This window comes from Triticum aestivum, chromosome 7A, assembly GCF_018294505.1.
Source record: "Triticum aestivum cultivar Chinese Spring chromosome 7A, IWGSC CS RefSeq v2.1, whole genome shotgun sequence".
Classification (NCBI taxonomy): Eukaryota; Viridiplantae; Streptophyta; class Magnoliopsida; order Poales; family Poaceae; genus Triticum; species Triticum aestivum.
Window position 1 is genome coordinate 302,311,151 of NC_057812.1, and position 16,104 is coordinate 302,327,254.

Genomic DNA, 16,104 nt, shown 5'->3' on the forward strand with positions numbered 1-16,104 from the left:
ATGCCGGCAGCTGGGATTCAGGGATGGAAAAGGAGCAAATATTAGAGACCTATTCTGCACAGCTCCAAAAGTCCTGAAACTTCACGGAAGCCATTTTCAGAATATATAAAAAATACTGAGCGCAAGAAGTTCACCAGGGGGGCCACACCCTGCCCACGAGGGTGGAGGGCGCGCCCTACCCCCCTGGGCGTGCCCTCTACCTCGTGGGCCCCCTGGTGGCCCTCCGATGACCATCTTCTGCTATGTGGGGTCTTTCGATGAGGAAAAAAAATCATAATCCATCTTTCCGAACGAGACTCCGCCGCCACGAGGCGGAACCTTGGTGGAACCAATCTAGGGCTCTGGCGGAGCTGTTCTACCAGGGAAACTTCCCTCCAGGAGGGGGAAATCATTGCCATCGTCATCACCAATGCTCCTCTCATCGGGAGAGGGCAATCTCCATCAACATCTTCACCAGCACCATCTCCTCTCAAAACCCTAGTTCATCTCTTGTATCCAATTCTTGTGTCCAAGTCTGGGATTGGTACCTGTGGGTTGCTAGTAGTGTTAATTACTCCTTGTAGTTGATGCTAGTTGGTTTATTTGGTGGAAGATCATATGTTCAGATCCTTTATGCATATTAATACCCCTCTGATTATGAACACGAATATGCTTTGTGAGTAGTTACGTTTGTTCCTGAGGACATGGGAGAAGTCTTGCTATTAGTAGTCATGTGAATTTGGTATTCGTTTGATATTTTGATGAGATGTATGTTGTCTCTCCTCTAGTGGTGTTATGTGAACGTCGACTACATAACACTTCACCATTATTTTGGGCCTAAAGGAAGGCATTGGGAAGTAATAAGTAGATGATGGGTTGCTAGAGTGACAGAAGCTTAAACCCTAGTTTATGCGTTGCTTCGTAAGGGGCTGATTTGGATCCATATGTTTCATGCTATGCTTAGGTTTACCTTAATACTTTTGTTGTAGTTTCGGATGCTTGCAATAAGGGTTAATCATAAGTGGGATGCTTGTCCAAGTAAGGACAGCACCCAAGCACCAGTCCACCCACATATCAGATTATCAAAGTACCGAACGCGAATCATATGAACATGATGAAACCTAGCTTGACGATATTCCCATGTGTCCTCGGGAGCGCTTTACATCATATAAGAGTTTGTCCAGGCTTGTCCTTTGCTACAAAAAGGATTGGGCCACCTTGCTGCACTTTATTTACTTTTGTTACTTGTTGCTCGTTACCAATTATCTTATCACAAAACTATCTGTTACCTATTATTTCAGTGCTTGCAGAGAGTACCTTGCTGAAAACCGCTTATCATTTCCTTCTGCTCCTCATTGGGTTCGACACTCTTACTTATCGAAAGGACTACAATAGATCCCCTATACTTGTGGGTCATCAAGACTCTTTTCTGGCGCCGTTGCCGGGGAGTGAAGCGCCTTTGGTAGGTGGAATTTGGTAAGGAAAATTTTATATAGTGTGCTAAAATTTACTGTCACTTGTTACTATGGAAAGTAATCCTCTTCACCCCGACCAGAAGAGCAAAGAGTTGCTCCTCAACCTACTGAACCTACTGAAAATGAAAATGAAAATGTCTTCTTTGAAATTCCTTCGGGTATGTTAGAAAAACTGCTAGCTAATCCTTTTGCAGGAGATGGAACAAAGCATCCTAATGAGCACCTAATATATGTTGATGAAGTTTGTGGATTATTTAAGCTTGCAGGTGTACCCGGAGATGTTATTAAGAAGAAGGTCTTCCCTTTATCTTTGAAGGGAGATGCATTGACATGGTATAGGCTATGTGATGATACGGGGTCATGGAACTGCAAATGGTTGAAATTAGAATTTCATCAGAAGTTTTATCCTATGCATCTTGTTCATCGTGATCGCAATTATATATATATAATTTCTGGCCTCGCGAAGGAGAAAGCATCGCTCAAGCTTGGGGGAGGCTTAAATCAATGTTATATTCATGCCCCATTCATGAGCTCTCAAGAGAAATGATTATTCAAAAAAATTATGCTCGGCTTTCTCATAACAATCGCACCATGCTCGATACTTCTTGTGCTGGCTCTTTTATGATGAAAACTATTGAATTCAAATGGGATTTATTGGAAAGAATTAAATGCAACTCTGAAGATTGGGACCTCGACAAAGGTAAGGAGTCGGGTATGACACCTAAGTATGATTGTGTTAAATCTTTTATGGATACCGATGTTTTCCGTAAATTTAGCACTAAATATGGACTTGAGTCTGAGATAGTAGCTTCTTTCTGTGAATCTTTTTGCTACTCATGTTGATCTCCCTAGGGAGAAGTGGTTTAAATATCATCCTCCCATAGAAGTAAAAGTAGCTGCACCTATTAAAGTTGAAGAAAAGACTATCACTTATAATGATCCTATTGTTCCTACTTCTTATGTTGAGAAACCACCTTTCCCTGTTAGGATAAAGGATCATGCTAAAGCTTCAATTGTGGTTCGTAAAAGCAATATTAGAACTTATACGCCTCCTGAGCAAATTAAAGTTGAACCTAATATTGCTATTGTTAAAGATCTCTTGTTTGATAATATTTATGGGCATGTTATTCATTTTCGTGATGAGACTGCTAGAATTGCTAAACCTTGTGCTAAAGATAAACCTAGATATTTGGTAGGCATGCCTGTTATTTCTGTTAGAATAGGAGATCATTATTATCATGGCTTATGTGATATGGGAGCTAGTGCTAGTGCAATACCTTTTGAATTATACAAAGAAATTATGCATGACATTGCACCCGCTGAGTTAGAAGATATTGATGTCACAATTAAACTTGCCAATAGAGATACTATTTCACCAATGGGAATTATTAAAGATATTGAAGTCTTGTGTGGGAAAACTAAATATCCTGCTGATTTTCTTGTTCTTGGTTCCCCACAAGATAGCTTTTGTCCCATTATATTTGGTAGACCCTTCTTGAACACAGTTAATGCTAAGATAGATTGCAAAAAGGATGTTGTTACTATTGGTTTAGGTGATATGTATCATGAATTTAATTTATCTAAATTTCATAGACAACACCGTGAAGAGGAATTGGCTAGTAAAGATGAAATTATTGGTATTGCTTCTATTGCCATACCTCCTAGTGATCCTTTAGAACAATATTTGCTAGACTATGAAAATGATATGTTTATGAATGAAAGAAGGGAAATAGATGAAGTATTCTTTAAACAGGAACCCATCCTGAAACACAATTTGCCAGTTGAAATCCTAGGGGATCCTCCTCAACCCAAGGGTGATCACGTGTTTGAGCTTAAACCATTACCTAATACTCTTAAATATGCTTATCTTGATGAAAAGAAGATATATCATGTTATTATTAGTGCTAACCTTTCAGAGCATGAAAAAGAGAGATTACTGAAAACTCTGAAAAAACACCGTACTGCTATTGGATATACTCTTGATGATCTTAAGGGCATTAGTCCCACTCTGTGTCAACACAAAATAAATTTGGAGGAAGATGCCAAACCAGTTCGTGATCATCAACAACAGCTGAATCCTAAGATGAAGGAAGTGGTAAGAAAGGAAATACTAAAGCTTCTTGAGGCAGGTATAATTTATCCCGTTGCTGATAGTCAGTGGGTAAGTCCTGTCCATTGTGTCCCTAAGAAGGGAGGTATTACCGTCGTTCCTAATGATAAAGATGAGTTGATCCCGCAAAGAATTATTACAGGTTATAGGATAGTAATTGATTTCCACAAATTAAATAAAGCTACTAAAAAAGATCATTACCCCTTACCTTTTATAGATCAAATGCTAGAAAGATTATCCAAACATACACATTTTTGCTTTCTAGATGGTTATTCTGGTTTCTCTCAAATACCGGTGTCAGCCAATGATCAATAAAAGACTACTTTTACTTGCCCTTTTGGTACTTTTGCTTATAGATGTATGCCTTTTGGTTTATGTAATGCACCTGCTACCTTTCAAAGATGCATGATGGCTATATTCTCTAACTTTTGTGAAAATATTTGTGAGGTTTTCATGGACGATTTTTCCGTTTATGGATCCTCTTTTGATGATTGCTTAAGCAACCTTGACCGAGTTTTGCAGAGATGTGAAGGAACTAATCTTGTCTTGAATTGGGAAAAGTGCTACTTTATGGTTAACGAAGGTATTGTCTTGGGGCATAAAGTTTTTGAAAGAGGTATTGAGGTTGATAAAGCCAAAGTTGATGCTATTGAAAAGATGCCATGCCCCAAGGACATCAAAGGTATAAGAAGTTTCCTTGGTCATGCCGGTTTTTATAGGAGGTTCATTAAGGACTTCTCAAAAAAATCTCGGCCTCTGACTAATTTCTTACAAAAAGATATACCATTTGTCTTTCATGATGATTGTGTAGAAGCATTTGAAATACTTAAGAAAGCATTGATCTCTGCACCTATTGTTCAGCCACCTGATTGGAATTTACCTTTTGAAATTATGTGTGATGCTAGTGATTATGTTGTAGGTGATGTTCTAGGGCAAAGAGTTGATAAGAAATTAAATGTTATTCATTATGCTAGTAAAACTCTAGACAATGCTCAGAGAAATTATGCTACTACTGAAAAAGAATTCTTAGCAATTGTATTTGCTTGTGATAAGTTCAGACCTTATATTGTTGATTCTAAAGTAACTATTCACACTGATCATGCTGCTATTAAATATCTTATGGAAAAGAAAGATGCTAAACCTAGACTTATTAGATGGGTTCTCTTGCTACAAGAATTTGATTTGCATATTGTTGATAGAAAAGGAGCTGAGAACCCCGTTGCAGACAACTTGTCTAGGTTAGAAAATGTTCTTGATGACCCACTACCTATTGATGATAGCTTTCCTGATGAACAATTAAATGTCATAAATGCTTCTCGTACTGCTCCATGGTATGATGATTATGCTAATTACATTGTTGCCAAATTTATACCACCTAGTTTCACATACTAGCAAAAGAAAAAGTTCTTCTATGATTTGATACATTACTTTTGGGATGACGCACATCTTTATAAAGAAGGAGTAGATGGTGTTATTAGATGTTGTGTACCTGAGCATGAACAGGAACAGATCCTACACAAGTTTCACTCTGAAGCTTATGGAGGACACCATGCTGGAGACAGAACTGCACACAAGGTATTGCAATTCGGTTTTTATTGGCCTACTCTCTTCAAGGATGCCCGTAAGTTTGTTGTATCTTGTGATGAATGTCAAAGAATTGGTAATATTAGTAGACATCAAGAAATTCCTATGAATTATTCACTTGTTATTGAACCATTTGATGTTTAGGGATTTGATTATATGGGACCTTTTCCTGCCTCCAATGGATACGCACACATTTTAGTTGCTGTTGATTACGTTACTAAGTGGGTAGAAGCTATTCCAACTATTAGTGTTGATCATAACACCTCTATTAAGATGCTTAAAGAAGTTATTTTTCCAAGGTTTGGAGTCCCTACATATTTAATGACTGATGGTGGTTCACATTTTATTCATGGTGCTTTCCGTAAAATGCTTGCTAAGTATGATGTTAATCATAGAATTGCATCTCCTTATCACCCACAGTCTAGTGGTCAAGTAGAATTGAGTAATAGAGAACTCAAATTAATTTTGCAAAAGACTGTTAATAGATCTAGAAAGAATTGGTCCAAGAAACCCGATGATGCATTATGGGCCTATAGAACTGCATATAAAAAATCCTATGGGTATGTCTCCGTATAAAATGGTTTATGGAAAAGCATGTCACTTACCTCTCGAACTAGAACATAAGGCTTATTGGGATATTAAAGAGCTTAACTATGATTTCAAACTTGCCGGCGAGAAGAGGTTATTTGGCATTAGCTCACTTGATGAATGGAGAACCCAAGCCTACGAAAATGCCAAGTTGTTTAAAGAAAAATTCAAAAGATGGCATGACAAAAGAATACAAAAGTGTGAGTTTAATGTAGGTGATTATGTATTATTATACAACTCTCGTTTAAGATTTTTTGTAGGAAAACTTCTCTCTAAATGGGAAGGTCCTTACGTTATCGAGGAGGTCTATCGTTCCGGTGCCATAAAAGCAACAACTTCGAAGGCACAAATCCGAAGGTGGTGAACGGTCAAAGAATTAAACATTATATCTCAGGTAATCCTATAAATGTTGAAACCAATGTTATTGAAACCGTAACCCCGGAGGAATACATAAGGGACACTTTCCAAAATGTTTCCGACTCCGAAAAGGAATAGGTATGTGGTACGGTAAGTAAACCGACTCCAAAACAGTTCTAATGGCAATTTTCTTCCGTTTTGTAATATTTAGAAAAATAGAAAAATAAGAAGCAGTCCCGGAAGGCTCCACGAGGGTGGAGGGTGCGCTCTACCCCCTGGGCGTGCCCCCTACGTCGTGGGCACCTCGTGTGCTTTCCGGACTCCATTTTCTTACACGTTACGTATTCTGGTCGGTAAAAAATCATTATATAACCTCCCGAAGGTTTTGACCGTCGTATCACGCAAAAAAACTCCTGTCTTTGTTTCGAGCTGTTTTTCTGACAGATCCAGGTCGTCATGTCGTCTTCAAGTGCCCCCAAGGACCAGTTCTTCGAGAAGGTCATCAACCCCTACCTTGCGGAAGTGCTGCAACACCCTCAAACCATTGAGATGCGTGAGGGGTTGTTGCACATCCGCGATGTTGAGGGACCAAGGAAGACCGGAAGCATAGAGGCAAGGCTCGAGGCATTGGAGCAAGAAGTTTTCAAGTGTCAGGAGATGGTGGAGCATGGACTCGATTCTAATCACATTATGATCACGGAGTTCACCAACAACCACAAGTTGGACGTCAAGGACATTGGGGAGGCCATCTTCAAGCTTCATGAGAAAATCGAGCACCTCCAAGCCTAGATCTATGACCTGCAAAATCAAAACTGTGAGTATGAATATAGATTCAAGAGGATGAGTTTGGCTGCAGATTTGAGGTTTCAGGAGACTCAATCATCCTTCTATGATGGTGACCCTATGCCTTGGAAGAAGGATGACAAGCCTACGCCATCAACAAAACCACCAACTTCTTCACCAACAAAGGAGACATAATCGCATGGGTATGGGCACTCCCCTTGGCAACTTCCAAGCTTGGGGGAGTGCCCCGGTATCGTATCACATTCTATCTTTACCGTTTTTCTTAGTTCAATCCTTTTGATAATATCTTGATCTAGCAGAATAAAGTTTTAGTATGATCTAGTTGTGAGTTTTGCTTTATGATCCTTCTATGTAATCGAGTCCGTGAGCTATATATAATAAAGATTAGTGTTGAGTCAAGAGCTTGATTATTTTGCCATGATCTTGAGGGAATAAAAGAAAAGAGAAAGAATAAAAAGGAAACAAAGAGATCATATGGATCTTATGGAGAGTAACGAGCTCACATATAAAGAGTATGACGAATAAAAGTTGTTGAGAGTTGACAAACATAGTTTTGGTCATCGTTGCAATTAATAGGACGTAATAAAGAAAGAGAGGTCTTCACATATAAATATACTATCTTGGACATCTTTTATGATTGTGAGCACTCATTAAAATATGACATGCTAAAGAGTTGATGTTGGACAAGGAAGACAATGTAATGGGTTCTATTTTCTTACATCTGAGATAAATTATATTGTCATGGATCATCCAACATGATTGAGCTTGCCTACCCCCCTCATGCTAGCCAAATTCTTTGCACCAAGTAGAGATACTACTTGTGCTTCCAAACACCCTTAAACCAGTTTTGCCATGAGAGTCCACCATACCTACCTATGGATTGAGTAAGATCCTCCAAGTAAGTTGTGATCGGTGCAAGCAATAAAAATTGCTCTCTAAATATGTATGACTTATTAGTGTGGGAGAAAATAAGCTTTATACGATCGTGTGATATGGAAGAAATAAAAGTGACGGACTGCATAATAAAGGTCCATATCACAAGCGGCAATATAAAGTGACGTTCTTTCGCATTAAGATTTTGTGCATCCAACCATAAAAGCGCATGACAACCTCTGCTTCCCTCTGCGAAGGGCCTATCTTTTACTTTTATCTCCTACCTTACATAAGAGTCATGGTGATCTTCACCCTTCCTTTTTAAATTTTATCTTTTGGCAAGCACAACATGTTGGGAAGATCCTGGTATATATGGCTAATTGGATGTGAGTTTTCATGAACTATTATTGTTGACATTACCCTTGAGGTAAAACGTTGGGAGGCAAAACTATAAGCCCCTATCTTTCTCTGTGTCCGATTAAAACTCCATACCCATAAGTATTGCGTGAGTGTTAGCAATTATGAAAGACTATATGATAGTTGAGTATGTGGACTTGCTGAAAAGCTCTTATATTGACTGTTTCCTATGTTATGATAAATTGCAATTGCTCCAATGACTGAGATTATAGTTTGTTAGCTTTCAATGAAGTTTATGATTCATACTTGGAATTGTGATTGAATTGTTACTCTAGCATAAGAGATCATATGACAAGAATTATATAAGTTGTTGTTCTAAGAATGATCATGATGCCCTCATGTCCGTATTTTATTTTTATCGACACCTCTATCTCTAAACATGTGGACATATTTTTCGATTTTGGCTTTCGTTTGAGGACAAGCGAGGTCTAAGCTTGGGGGAGTTGATACGTCCATTTTGCATCATGCTTTTATAACGATATTTATTGCATTATGGGCTGCTATTACACATTATGTCACAATACTTATGCCTATTATCTCTTATTTTACAAGGTTTACATAAAGAGGGAGAATGCCGGCAGCTGGGATTCAGGGCTGGAAAAGGAGCAAATATTAGAGACCTATTTTGCATAGCTCCAAAAGTCCTGAAACTTCACTGAAGCCATTTTCAGAATATATAAAAAATACTAAGCGCAAGAAGTTCACCAGGGGGGCACACCCTGCCCACGAGGGTGGGGGCGCGCCCTACACCCCTAGGCGCACCCCCTACCTCGTGGGCCCCCTGGTGGCCCTTCGATGACCATCTTCTTCTATATGGAGTCTTTCGATGAGGAAAAAAAATCATAATCCATCTTTCCGGACAAGACTCCGCCGCCACGAGGCGGAACCTTGGCGGAACCAATCTAGGGCTCTGGCGGAGCTGTTCTACCAGGGAAACTTCCCTCCGGGAGGGGGAAATCATCACCATCGTCATCACCAACTCTCCTCTCATCGGGAGAGGGAAATCTCCATCAACATCTTCACCAGCACCATCTCCTCTCAAAACCCTAGTTCATCTCTTGTATCCAATTCTTGTCTCCAAGTCTGGGATTGGTACCTGTGGGTTGCTACTAGGGTTAATTACTCCTTGTAGTTGATGCTAGTTGGTTTATTTGGTGGAAGATCATATGTTCATATCCTTTATGCATATTAATACCCCTCTGATTATGAACACGAATATGCTTTGTGAGTAGTTATGTTTGTTCCTGAGGACATGGGAGAAGTCTTGCTATTAGTAGTCATGTGAATTTGGTATTCGTTCGATATTTTGATGAGATGTATGTCGTCTCTCCTCTAGTGGTGTTATGTGAACATCGACTACATAACACTTCACCATTATTTTGGGCCTAGAGGAAGGCATTGGGAAGTAATAAGTAGATATTGGTTGCTAGAGTGACAGAAGCTTAAACCCTAGTTTATGTGTTGCTTCGTAAGGGGCTGATTTGGATCCATATGTTTCATGCTATGGTTAGATTTACCTTAATACTTTTGTTGTAGTTGCGGATGCTTGCAATAGAGGTTAATCATAAGTGGGATGCTTGTCCAAGTAAGGACAGCACCCAAGCACCGGTCCACCCACATATCAGATTATCAAAGTACCGAACGCAAATCATATGAACATGATGAAACCTAGCTGACGATATTCCCATGTGTCCTCGGGAGCGCTTTACATCATATAAGAGTTTGTCCAGGCTTGTCCTTTGCTACAAAAAGGATTGGGCCACCTTGATGCACTTTATTTACTTTTGTTACTTGTTGCTCGTTACCAATTATCTTATCACAAAACTATCTGTTACCTATTATTTCAGTGCTAGCAGAGAGTACCTTGCTGAAAACCGCTTATCATTTCCTTCTGCTCCTCGTTGGGTTCGACACTCTTACTTATCGAACGGACTATGATAGATCCCCTATACTTGTGGGTCATCAGACGGCAGTGCCACATAAAGCGGTACTACCGCGCCCTACTACCGCTCTACTACCATGGAGGCTGCGAGGGACTACAAAAGCAAGAATGCGGTAGTGGGATAGAATGCGCGCAGTACCACACAAGTGGTACTATCGCTCGATCTCAACGGTACTACCTCTTATATTCCCAGGGCTACAACAAGAGTTGCGGTAGTGGGGCAGAAGTGTGAGCCGTAGTGTTGCTTGAGCGGTACTACCGCTCACCACTACTTTCCTACTACCGCTGAAGCACAAAAGAGTCCAGTAGCCCTAATACAAGCGGTAGTGCTACGGCACTGGAATCACGAAAATACCGCTACCCAAGGCGGTACTACTGCTAGCGAGCTTCAAAATAGCCCAAGCAAAACAGATGGATGCAGGAAAACCAGAACTACCATAACTTCTGCAAATGAGCTCTGAATAGAGCAAACTCAACCTGGTTGGATAGATGACAACAAGTACTACCTAATAGCAAGAAGTGGTAAGGGAGATATGCCTATGATATAGAGATGTGAAACCTCTATGAATGAAGAACTGGCATAAACTCCAACATTGAAAACATCATAGAAGATGTATACGAACTTCGTTTTCGATGAACTCGAGCTTGTCACGAAGATGACCACGAGCTTAAAAACTCACACAGAGGAAAGCCAAACAAGAACCAAGAAAGATGATGCAAGGATGCAATGTGAGCTCTCTACGAATGATACGGTCAAGCTACTCACTCAAGAGCCCCCCTTGATAGTACGACAATCGATCCTATAACCCGGTCTCCCAATTACCACGATGAGACCGGTAAAATAGAAAACCTATCAAGGGTAAACCTTTTCCTTGCACAAAGTCCACTTGATCTAGAGGATGACAATCTTGACTTCCTCAAATTGGACCACCTTTCTTGATTGCGTTGGCTCGGTGAAGACTAGTGGATTGCTTCCCCATACTCCACTATGGGTGAGCCACTCTTCAGCACATCTTCACAATTCCATTGTCACCACAATGGACGGAAAGCTTCAAGGACATGATCTCTTCATGATGCCCCACTTGAACTTGCACACCGCAACCTAAACCCACATAGAACTCTCACGTAGACCATGGATTAGTACACAAAGTGTAATGTACAATGCTTACCATACCATGGGATCACTTGACCCCTTTCAGTACATCTTCTATGCTTTGCGTGTTGGTCAACTTGATTCACTCTTTGACTTGGTCTTGATCAACCTTGTATCATGTCTTCTACATGACCAATCTTTGGATAATTCCTTGAATAGCACATTGGTCGTCTCTTAAACTCCTTGAAACCAATACATGGACTTTAAGAAATGCCCATGGACAAATCCTTCAAATATAACTCAAGGCAACCATTAGTCCATAGAGAATGTCATCAATTACCAAAACCACACATGGGGCACCATGCTCTTTCAACTATGTTCTCTAATGTTGAAACTCCTTCATTTAATTGAGATCTTAAATTTTGAATCTGGTTTACGATTTTGAGCCGCCCAACAATTTTCCAAATAAGCAACCGGCCTATAAAAACATATCAATCCCGTTCACCTTTCCATCACCTAGAAAAAAGAAGTGCCACCATGTGATGTTGTAGCACCAATGTGCAACCATCGGCATAAAAAAAATTTCCACATAAATATAGATTGATTAGCGGATACCACATAATCACACCACGAACGGTCGACCAAATCACTACATTATAAATAAAATAAAACACACTACATCATCTCCCCCACCCGGCAAACTAAATATTCCATCAGTTTAAAAATGTAAGGGGTATTAGTTTTTTTGGAAAGTTAATTTTCTATAACTTTGACCAAGTTCAGAGCAAAAAACACTGACATTCACAATATTAAACAAACAAGTATGGAAATTCATTCCATGATGAATCTAATCATACTGATTTGATATTATTGATTTTGATATATTTCTCTACAAATTTGATCAAACTTAAAATGTTTGACTTTCCAAAAAAAGTAATTCGCCTTATATTTTGAAACAGGGCGGGTATTTAAAAACAACAGCAACACAAATGGCGTAGCAAAGCATGCCCAACCCTTCTAGTGTAGGACTATCCTTGAAGAGAAGATCCATCCCAAACTTTTACCATGCTCACCCTGGAACCATACTATGTGGAGGTATGAACCTAATACGTGTTTACTGGGTGGGCTAGAAATCCAAATTGTGTTGTTGGTCTGAACTTGCAGTGAACAACCGACCCTTTGATCCAAATTAATTATTGCAACTCTGGTACAAGTTATATTAGAGCTGAATTGGAGGGAGTAGTAATTTTAACAACACTATGTAAAATGAACAACCTAGCAGTATGACATGAAATTCGATTGCAAAATGCGTAGGAAAAATGAAGTAAAACAAGGAGAAGAGATAACTGCCCCGCACCAGGTTGGGTGTTGGGGCCGTAGTCGACGATGACTGCACCGAACATCGCGTCCGGTGAACTATCCTCTCCAACCTTGGGTCCACCAACGCCATTGATCATAAATCCAAAGTTGCTTGGCGACTAAAAGAGCCAATGGACAAGAGTGTCTAAGACTTATAATAAGTCTTTTTGTCGCCACTTATAATAGCCTTTTATAATACTCCCTGCAATCCATTATAAGTGTCGTGGTTTTAGTTCAAATTTGAACTAAAATCACAATACTAATTATGGATCGAAGGTAGTTGTTTTTTAGGGGTGAAAACAAACTTTATTCATTAAATACCATAGTTTGTGGGATATAGAATGGATCATGCAGTTGAATCAACCACACATGATGCCCCTGGCCTAAAGATAGAGAAATCTAGGTAAGCTATGAGCTTTACCGATTGCCACCTGTCCTTCAAACATAAAATTACAAGTATAGTTGTTGCCCTGGTTCTAATTTCAGAGATGACCGAGCCATACCGGCCTCGACTATTCTTTCCAATATCGCTTACCACCTGTTTAGCATCAGAGGCAATTGCGAAGCTTTGAAGGCCTCAATCTTTTGCCAGAGACAAGCCTTCACGGCACGTGATAGCTTGTAATGTAGAGGCTTTTTATAGTCCCAATATGACAAGGGGGAGCTTCCCAAATAATTTCCAAACTGGTCTCGGAACACTACACTACAACAACGGAGCCCCTCATATTTGTGTTTGAAATGCGAGCATCGACATGGATTTTTGCAAACCCTGTCGGAGGAGCCCTTTGTCGGGTGGTCCTTCCTATCGCAGTTGAGTCACATGTCTGTTAGCGATCATTGACCCCAACTCCTTAGGGAAAGTACAATAACAGACTTGTTACTGGCTCACATGTCAAATTTTCCTATGTGAAACAGAAAGACATGGCAGACTAAGGCGTAGTCTAGTGGTGGGAAGGGGTTGATGCCTTCCCACCCACCCAGGTTCAAGGCATGGTACTTGCAAATTGGGTTTGTTGCACCAATTATACTGTAGGGGTCTCCCTTACGGTCTTTCTTTCAAAAAAAGAGAAAGACATGAAAAAGTAAGGGGAGTGGACACACATGCAAGAGCCTAGCTATAGACATGCTCCTAGGCAGATACAGTAAATATGAGGACAGAGAGAGAAGATGGGAAAAGTACTAGTTTTATAGCCAACCATTGTATGGGTCAGTATAAGTGATGACTATAGATGACATGACAACATCATATTGCTAGCAGTTGGCTGTGCTATTAACAATGCTCTTAAGGTTTCAAGCTCCGGGATGGACCGTTCAATGAATGAATGAGTCGTGTGGGGACCTATGCACCTTGCATAATAGGTTTTCTTTAGCGGTAATGGATAACTTTATTGATCAATCAAAATGTTTAATCAAATACAAACCGGATCATGGAGGTGCATCAAGCCACAAGTGGCGAACCTCATATGAAGAAAGTCAAAATTCGGACAAACTATGTGCTTTCTTGTTACTCTCCTTACCTTCACAAATAAACTCACATTTTCTAAACAAATGTAAATTCTCTTTAATCTCTCTAATAATTGGGTTATGTCTACCTTCAGAATTAGTCTTAATATCTTGAACTACCTACTAGTAGTCACATGGAATAATGATGTCATCCCGCAACAGATCAATGGCCAAAGCCTGAGCTTCACAGCAAACCATGGCTTGCAGATATGTCGAGTCTATGGCTCTCGGGAAAAGAACAACTAAAGATCCAATATATAAGCCATCATGGTTGTGACAAACTATTGAAACAACATCAGTCTTGCCACTCCGAGAGAGGCCACCGTCGACTTTGATCATTGCTATCCCTGAAGGTGGAGGATTCCATGTCTGTTGTTGCCTTGGAGCTCGAACTGTGGCCAGGCCTTCTCACGCAGGGACCTTTAGACTACCCATCTCATAAATAAAGCGTTCAACAAAAAGATGAGTTGCAAAGGGACTTTGGAAGACCCCCTCATGGATTGATTTTCTTCTTGCTGTCCCTATGGCCTAGAGTGTAAGACATCAAACATGGAAAGCAACCACTATTTGGCATTAGGTTCACTCACTACTATCAGGTGTTCTGCAAGGTCCTCATCGACCAACATCCATACACATCTTTCCATTGTGCACTCAAGTAGCGAATGACGACACGAGTCTCTAGCACCACAAACTTGACAACAATTAGACTGTGACATCTTCCTGTGGTGTCGAACATCCTCAAAAGGCAATGAGTGCTTAGCTAGCCTCCACAAAAAGTTTGAAGCTTCTTTGGAACATCCACATTCCATAACTTACTCCACGGTTTGGAATCTGTAACATGATCAGAGGAAGATGCACGGCCTTCTAGCCAATCCTCCCGTCTTTTCTTCGTTGTGACTAGCATACGATACGCCAACCTTACGGTAAAATTTCCATTGTTTTCAAAGTTCCATGCCCAAAAGTCCTCAACCTTCCTTGTGCAAAGAGGTATGCTCATAATTGTAACTGCATCAAAGGGTAAGAACGTTTGCTCAATCACATCAAGCCTCCATATAGCACCCGTACTATCAATGAGCTCACTGACATAAGTTGGCGGTACAGCCGAAATACAAGCAATATGTATCATATTTTTCATCCCTGGGAATCCAATTATGAGCCCAAATTCTCGAACTCACCATCACTGATCCTTCTAATCAAACCTTGGCCAAGAACATCTCTTCCTTCAAGCACCGAGCGTCAAATTTGAGAAGGGTGGTTGCCCAGCTCTGCTGGAATAATAGTGCCAGATGGAAATTAAATAGCTTTAAGCATTTTTTTCAACAAAAGATCAGGAAACTGAAGTATGCGTTGTGACTGCCTAGCTAAGAGAGCTAAGTTGAACAACTTGAAATCTTTGAAACCCAATTCTCCCATACAGTTCGGTTGTGTCATGCCTTCCTAAAAAACCATGCTGGTTTATGTTGTCCTGCTTTACTTTCCCACCAGAATTGCCAGATTATTTTATTAGCAGTAGCGGAGCGTGACCAACAATAGGGGGGGGACAAAATTCAAAATAAAAGCAAAATACATATGAAAACAAGTGCGGCTCACATGAAAATACGCGCCAATCAAATACATTTTGCTTCTTGATTCCTTTGGTAGGTCCATGCATATGTGGCACAAAGTAGTTGGGCCGACGTCCGTGCGACGGATGGAAGCCCAAGCCGAGAAAGAAAATAAGGGAATTGGGCGGATGACTTAGAAATTAAATCGCCATAGATGGAGGCGCATCACGAAGAGATGACGTTGAATTATAGGGAAAATAAGAGACGAACGTCCCAATAAGTGTATGTTTTAGCTTATCGCACGAGTTGTTGCCGAGGGTTTTCACCTAGAGAGCTTTACATATGTGAAGCTTCACGATACAAAAGTCGATCAAGCTAGCTATGCACGTACTCTCCAATTCAATCAAGTACATGATAAGCTGGGGCACTCGACTAGAACAATCTGTATACATTGTTGAAAAGTTTGCACTTTGGAA